Source organism: Eriocheir sinensis, chromosome 24, assembly GCF_024679095.1.
Source record: "Eriocheir sinensis breed Jianghai 21 chromosome 24, ASM2467909v1, whole genome shotgun sequence".
Lineage (NCBI taxonomy): Eukaryota > Metazoa > Arthropoda > Malacostraca > Decapoda > Varunidae > Eriocheir > Eriocheir sinensis.
Genome location: NC_066532.1, coordinates 11023388 through 11031100, shown reverse-complemented (window position 1 = coordinate 11031100; position 7713 = coordinate 11023388). Strand labels below are relative to the sequence as shown.

Sequence of the window (7713 nt, the reverse complement as noted above, 5' to 3'; positions counted from 1 at the left end):
GAATTGCGGACCGAGACTGCGCCATTTTTGACAGAAAAGAGTCATCCACTGGCCCACAAATTCTCAGAGTCAAAATGGTTGATGCAAGTAGCTTATCTTGCAGATATGTTTGCTGAGATAAATTCTTTGAACATTTCAATGCAAGGTCGCGATCAGACATTGGTTGGGCTTTCTGAGAAACTATTAGCATTCAAAAGGAAACTGAAGTTGTGGATGAATAAAATCAAATCTGGAAAGACTGCATCATTTCCATCGTTGAGCCTACTCCTGGAGGATGAAAGATTTTCTCTCATCCAAGTCCAAGGCATTATTGAGGGACATATATCCAAACTAATTAGACAGTTTGATCATTACATTCCAGAAAACACGCTCAACTACAGTTGGGTAAGAAACCCCTTCAACATTGAAGCTGAAGACCTACCTGATGAAATTGCAAACATCAGCAAGCTACAGGAGGAGCTTATTGAGATCCAGAATGACAAAACACTTCATTACGATTTCAAAAGGCAAAATGAATCATTGAGTTCATTTTGGATCAAAGTTTATAAAGAAAAGCCCAATCTTAGAGGTAAAGCCCTGAAAACGCTACAACTTTCCTGTGTGAGGCAGGATTTTCAGCCCTCACAGTCACAAAGACAAAAGACAGAAACCGTTTGCAACCAGAGGATGACCTAAGATGCAGCCTATCATCAAAATCACCCAGATTTGAAGAGCTGACGAAAACAATCCAGTGTCAAGGATCCCATTGATTTTAATACTATATCTCATGTCAAGTAGGATTGTAGGAATAATTTCTCTTTTCCACAACGGTAAATTATAGCCTAATTATACATTTCATTTTATATTATGAAACATTTTGATTTTGATTCTAGTAAATCCTACTGCACTGTTTTATTTCTCATGGATCTACTTGTATCAATAAAAATCTCTGCATATGATTTTTTTTCTGTCACACGTTTTTACAAGCACAAGTATTTTAGAATAAAAAAAAAAAAGTGTTTCCCGTAGCAGGATGCCGACAGACCGACTCTATCGGCGATCGAAATCTAATCGATCGAGTCGGTCCGTCGACGAGGACTAGCGTGTTTCTGTCTCTCACTTTTTTTTCTTTTAAGACTTACCCCTTTAATAAGGAGACAGGGCCTCTGCATAAAGGCGGCCCTGGGCCCGTATCCTCGACAACTATTAATACTAAACTTGGTATTAACTTTCGACTTTGGTATTAACTTCACTCTCAAAGTGTATCCTCAACAACTATTAGCCTAATACCTACTCGTAACTTTGGTATTAACTTGAGAGTGCTGGCGAGGACTTCTAAACACTTAATAGTAAAGTTAATAGTGAAACCCAGACCCAGACCCATATCAACATGGCCCCCGGACTTCCTCGTCCAGCCCGCCTCCGCAATTTAGAGTTTGATAGGGCGCTTTGGAACTGTATAACGATGGTGAACTTGTCAAGACATACATATTAGACCGTGCAGGAATGGAGTATGTGACTGATTTGGTGAGAAGAGAGCTACAAGATCCAGTTCAAAGGGAGAATTCCCGCACCCAGGTTTTGAAAGTTATTTTGAAATAAAGGTACTTGTCTAAAGTAAAAATGCATAAGTTTTCAAGTGATGATTTAGGTGGTAAACCAGAGTAGTGTAAGCAGGGTGATTGTGGAAACTCTGGCCGCCCTCAGTGACCCGTAGGTAGTCGGGAGGTTTATCCAGTCTCCCCTTGATAGGGTGGAGATCCGTGTAAAGCAAGCAGAATTCTACCAACTTGCCGGTGTTGTGGGAGTGATAGACTGTACCCATGTGAAAATAATGGCACCAAAGGAAAACGATGTAGTTTATGTCAACAGAAAAAAAAATAAACATAGCTTGAACATACAATTAGTGTTTGATGCCTTTGTTATTGATTAAAATGTGAAATATTCGAGTTAAGGAAAACAAAACATGGGAAAAAAACTTTTATTTGTAGCAGAAAGGTACACACATGCAAATGAAAAAGATGACATTAAAATTGCATTAAAATGTCATTTAGAATATGATTTATAATTATTGCTGCTGGTTATTCATATTGAGATAATGGTGGTAAGAAAGCTTGTTAGAGACGTCTGCCAGTGTGAGGGAGGAGGAACGAAAGGTCGAGGTGACCACATCGCGAACATCATGACTTACTTGGTTTCTGTTTACAAAGTTCCAAGTGGCAAAACAACTTTATTGTGAATTCAGTGTATACTTTTCTGGAGTATTGTGTTTACTGAGTGAATTGGTGACCAATCTGTTGCTATTTGTGTCTTGCTTGAAGATATTCATCATTGGATTCAAATCTATGGTATTAATGTGCAATAGTCATCATAACAAAATACGTAGTAATTAATTATATATGTCAACCTATTTATTTTCATGAGATCATGGTATGACCACTGAAAAACATAGCTTTTTATCTTGGCTCCATTACAAATTCTGTATATAATTACTCTATTAGTGGAATCTAGTTTTCAGCATCTTTTATTATTATGCCAATATTTTAAGCACTCAGCTTGCAAACATGCTTAGGTTTATGTTGTCAGTTTGGGTCAGACTTATGTGAACACTTTACCAAGTGACCTAAGATTACTCAATGCTCGCAAAGCTATGGTATTAACGTGCAATGGTCATCATACCAAAATACGTAGTAATTAATTATATATGTCAACCTAATTATTTTCATGAGATCATGGTATGACCGCTGAAAACAGCTTTTTTGATCTTAGCTCCATTACAAATTCAGTATATAATTATTCATATATTCAATAAAGTAGTGGAATCCAGTTTTCAGCATCTTTTATTATTATGCCAATATTCTAAACACAGCTTGCAAACACGCTTAGGTTTATGTTGTCAGCTTGGGTCGGACTTAGGTGAACACTTTACCAAGTGACCTAAGATTACTCAATTCTACCCTATAGGTATACTACATCTTTGATTGTGAGTTCATCAGAGAGCACTGGAGAGCAGCATGAGTCTAATTAGGTGCTAATGAATATCCTGCCTGCATCACAGACTACATAAAATGCAAATATGATCAGTGCCTAAAGGTGTTATAAGCTAATGATGGTAAATATATATATATATATATATATATATATATATATATATATATATATATATATATATATATATATATATATATATATATATATATATATAAATCTGTCTGCCCTAATGTCCCTCCCACTTTTGAAGGCCAAATGACACCCCTGATTGTAACAACGCATCTTGTAACACCCATGACTGGGTGCCGGTGCAAATCTCCTCATTTAACACCGAGAAATTAATCTAGGCTCTAGGGAACTCGGAAAAATCCAAGTTAGAGAGTGCTGGCTGTGGAGATTGAACCAGTGACCTTCGACATACAAAGCCATGTCTGTCAGTCGAGCCAATAAAGGTAAAGGTAAAGTTGGGGCATACGCTATAGCAGCGCGTGGCCTCGGTGCTCATCTCCGTAACATTGGGCCTTGAGCCTGTGGTGAGAGGGAGCCCATTACCCCGGGACACAGGGCCAGTGTGACATCCGGGCTACCACAGTTTCCCCAGGTAGTCATTTATCGACCAGCCCGAGAGGGAGGATGATCAGCTGGGTGAGCTGCACGCCGACTGCCCAGGCCGGGATTCGAACCCGGGCCCGCGTAGAAGCCAGGCATGCTGACCACTAGAACACGGAGGCGTATTGGAGCCCAATCTCAAGTGAACCCACTCACAATGGCACACAATTTTTTTTCCGGTAAATTTTGTGCTTTGAATGAATTTGCTAATCATTTCTGTCGAAAAACAGCACAAATTATTTTTCACCCCTTCCACCCTAACCTCCTCAGTAATAAAAAAAAAAAAAGTGACAAAATCATAGCCTTGAGGCAGTAATATTCAGCCCCAGCATCAAAAAATTATACTGCTGCCCTATGAAAGGCATCTCTTAACTCCGATGAAGTAGGTGGTGACTGGTGGAGCAGCTTCATTGTCATCCCTTGCAGTGGCAGGTGTCATTGGGCCAGCAGATGATGAAGCAGTGGCTGGTGTCATAGGGCCAGCAGATGATGAAACAGTGGCTGGTGTCATAGGGCCAGCAGATGATGAAGCAGTGGCTGGTGTCATAGGGCCAGCAGATATTGAAGCGGTGGCTGTTGCCGGAGCAGCTAATGGTATCTTTTCCACAAGTAATGAACAATGTGCTGGGATGGTCTCTAGCAATACTGATAAAGTGTGTATCTACAAAGAATATGAATTTAAGGGTAATTAATAAATTGTTTTAATAAGAATATAAAAGTTTTTGCCAAAAACATACAGGCCAGTCAATATTTCACTGCTGCTTGACTGTTGCTGCTGTCCTATCCCTAGTACATCATGTCAATGCTGAATGGCTCTGGTACCCCTTCAAATACATGAGACGAGCAGCCTATGATGTCATACACCAGTTTATCTACCACAGTTAATGTCATAGTTATATAGGCAGGCGCCTGCGTATCTGTGGTGCCACATGTGTGGGGCACTCAGGTGCTGGGGAAAATGTCATTGTTATGATGGGGCAGGGGTAAACCAGTGTATGCTGTGAGGCCTTGGTGTGGAAGTTCCCTGCCTGAACTGTGCAGCTAATCCCCCATACAGTGAGAGGCTGTGCAGCTGAGAGAGTGGTGTACATGAGTGTGAGTGTGTGAGTAAGTGTGTGCCTGTCTTGGCTAAAACCCTTCACTGGGGGAAGACAACCAAGGTATTTAGATAGATTGATAGTCATTGACAGATGAACATTAAAAAAAATTCTATATCAAATATGCAGTTCACTGCTATGAACTTATTAACTTTAAGCTGAAATAAAGGCATTGTGGCCAGTATAGCTGCATTCTGTGAGCACATAAAAAACTAACTAATATATGTTTTACATTTAAAGACATAACAACTAAAAAAAATTACCAGTCTGCTGCTGCTCATTCTTGCACTTGGCAATGCAAGGCTTTGATTTTTGTTGTACGTTGTACCAACGCCTCTCACAGTCATCCTGCGTACGGGGTCCACTCCCAGGGAAGGCACTGTCAGGGTATAAATGTGAAGCAAGTTTCTTAATCGTTTCACTATGGCACGCTTTTTATTTCCCATAACTTCTCCAATAACATTTAATACATGCTGTGATGGAAAGCTAAATCAGTACCAATATTTTATTTACATGCATCATAAGACATTAACTTTTTAGTTGTTATGAACATGGCCATAAATACTACTTTTCATTACCTACTTTTCTAAAATGCTTTTCTCTAAGTAGGAGGATATTACACAATACAGCTATACAAAAAAATTCAAAGCATTAATCTTAATTCCATTCTTTTGAGTACTTCTAACCTAACATTATATCACCAGAAACTGTTTGACCAATGCTATCAAAATAATATTTTAATCTTACTTTACCATTCTCATCAAATCTACCTATTCCGATATAGTCTTAACATAAAATATTTGTAAAAGTGTTGAGAGCCTGGCATGCCCAACCCACCCACCCCCAACCAAAAAGCTCAATAAGGAATAAATAAAATAACAGGTAAATATGACTTGACTCTCTTATACTAACCCCCTTTCCACCCTAACAAACTTGGGGACCTACCATGTTAGGTTAGGACGTGTTTGGTAGGACATGTTTAGCAGGAGTTGGTTTAGTTATGTTAGATTGTTGAGGGAGTGGGGGTTGCAGCAGAAATGGTCATGATGATGCTATTCACATGGAGCAGTAGGGAAAAGTATGTCCTGTTTGGAAACTCTGTGGTTGTGTTTGTATACAAAAATACCCATTTGACGAGGTTAGGTTAACCTTAATTTCATTATCTTGAGTACATTCCAATCGAACATTATATCACCATAATCTGTTTGGCCAATGCTATAAATATACTATTTTAATCTTACTTTACCGTTCTCACGAAACCTACCTATTCCCATATAGTCTTGACATAAAGTACTTGTAAAAGTGTCCATAGTCTGGCATGCCTAGCATCCCCCCCCAATAAAAATAAATATTAACAAATAAAAATAAATAAAGAATAAAAAAAGGGCAAATATGCCTTAACTATCTATACCAACCCCCTCTTCCCCCCCAACAAACTTGGCATGTTCAGTTAGGATGTGTTCGGTAGGACGGGGCAGGTTTGGTACTTGGGGACCTACCATGTTAGGTTAGGATGTGTCAGGTAGGACAGGTTTAGCAGGAGTTGGTTTAGTTATGTTAGATTGTTGAGGGAGTGGGGGTTGCAGCAGAAATGGTCATGATGATGCTATTCACATGGAGCAGTAGGAAAAAGTATGTCCTGTTTGGAAACTCTGTGGTTGTGTTTGTATACAAAAATACCCATTTGACGAGGTTAGGTTAGTTTGCAAGTTACTTGAATCATGGATATGTGAATATGTAACAAAAAAAATAAAAGCGTTAACCTTAATTTCATTATCTTGAGTACATTCCAATCGAACATTATATCACCATAATCTGTTTGGCCAATGCTATAAATAAACTATTTTAATCTTACTTTACCGTTCTCACGAAACCTACCCATTCCCATATAGTCTCGACATAAAGTACTTGTAAAAGTGTCCATAGTCTGGCATGCCTAGCATCCCCCCCCCCCCAATAAAAAAATAATAAACAAATAAAAATAAGTAAAGAATGAAAACAGGGCAAATATGCCATAACTATCTATACCAACCCCCTCTTCCCCCCCAACAAACTTGGCATGTTAAGTTAGGATGTGTTCGGTAGGACAGGGCAGGTTTGGCATGGTTAGGTTTAGTTATGTTAGGTTGTTGAGGGAGAGGGGGTTGTGGCAGAAATGGTCATAATGAAACTATTCAGATACAGAATGAAAAGGTATGTTCTGTTTGGAAGGTCAGTGGTTGTGTTATTATGCAAAAAATACCCAATTGATTAGGTTAGGTTAGTTTGTAAGCTGATTGAACCATGAATATGTGATTACTAACCTTGTTACAGCTTCTGCCACTTCAGTCCACGCTCTCTTCTTATCCTCAGGGGTGATACTCTTCCCATAACACCCTCTGATTATACGTATTTTTTCTTGAATTTGATGTAAGAAGACCGTTTCATCTGGCGACCAATTAAACTTACTCCTTTTCTGCGCTGGTTCTCCGGCCCGTAGATCATTGGGGCAGATGACGTGGTTATGGTGCGGTAATTTCAGCAGAGCAAGTCGTGACGCAGGCGGGGAGATAAGGGTATTGACGAGTGACGGAGTAAAAACAGCCTTTGAGGCTGCTTCTATCTGCCACAAAACTCAGTATTTTCTTGTGTTTGCCATTTATTATGTTTCTGTTGTACATTTATACATCTTTTCTTTATTTTTCTTTTGAAATATATACTTAATTCATGTCGGATGTTTACGTTTTGCACGGAGGCGTCCTTAGCAACGAGCCCGCCATAAAGAAGAAGATACACTCAAAGTTGACGAGGATAGCTTTTACTCTTAATAATTTGAAACTATTAACTTTGATAGTAACTTTAAGAGTAAAAGTTAATATATCTCGAGGATACGGGCCCTGTAATGGGGGGCGAGCCATGCAAAACTCGGGGCGGTTGTAGGGACGCCTCCGCCGTCGCCACAGCCACGGATATCAGCCAGCGAGCAGGCGCCCAGTAGCAGCCCGTAGCAGGACCCGGGTGAGCAGTCAGACAGTCTATTTAACCGGCGGACCGGAAG

General features: G+C 39.6%; 1 long non-coding RNA gene across 1 annotated transcript; it reads right to left on the bottom strand.

Moving 5' to 3' along the window:
* Window positions 1–3201: 3201 nt before the first annotated feature.
* On the bottom strand, window positions 3202–7425 carry LOC127003130 (uncharacterized). The gene is made up of 3 exons (XR_007756980.1): window positions 6980–7425; window positions 4940–5055; window positions 3202–4240 (listed from the first exon to the last, which is right to left on the bottom strand). It is a non-coding gene; the product is annotated as an uncharacterized LOC127003130 (long non-coding RNA).
* Window positions 7426–7713: the final 288 nt, after the last annotated feature.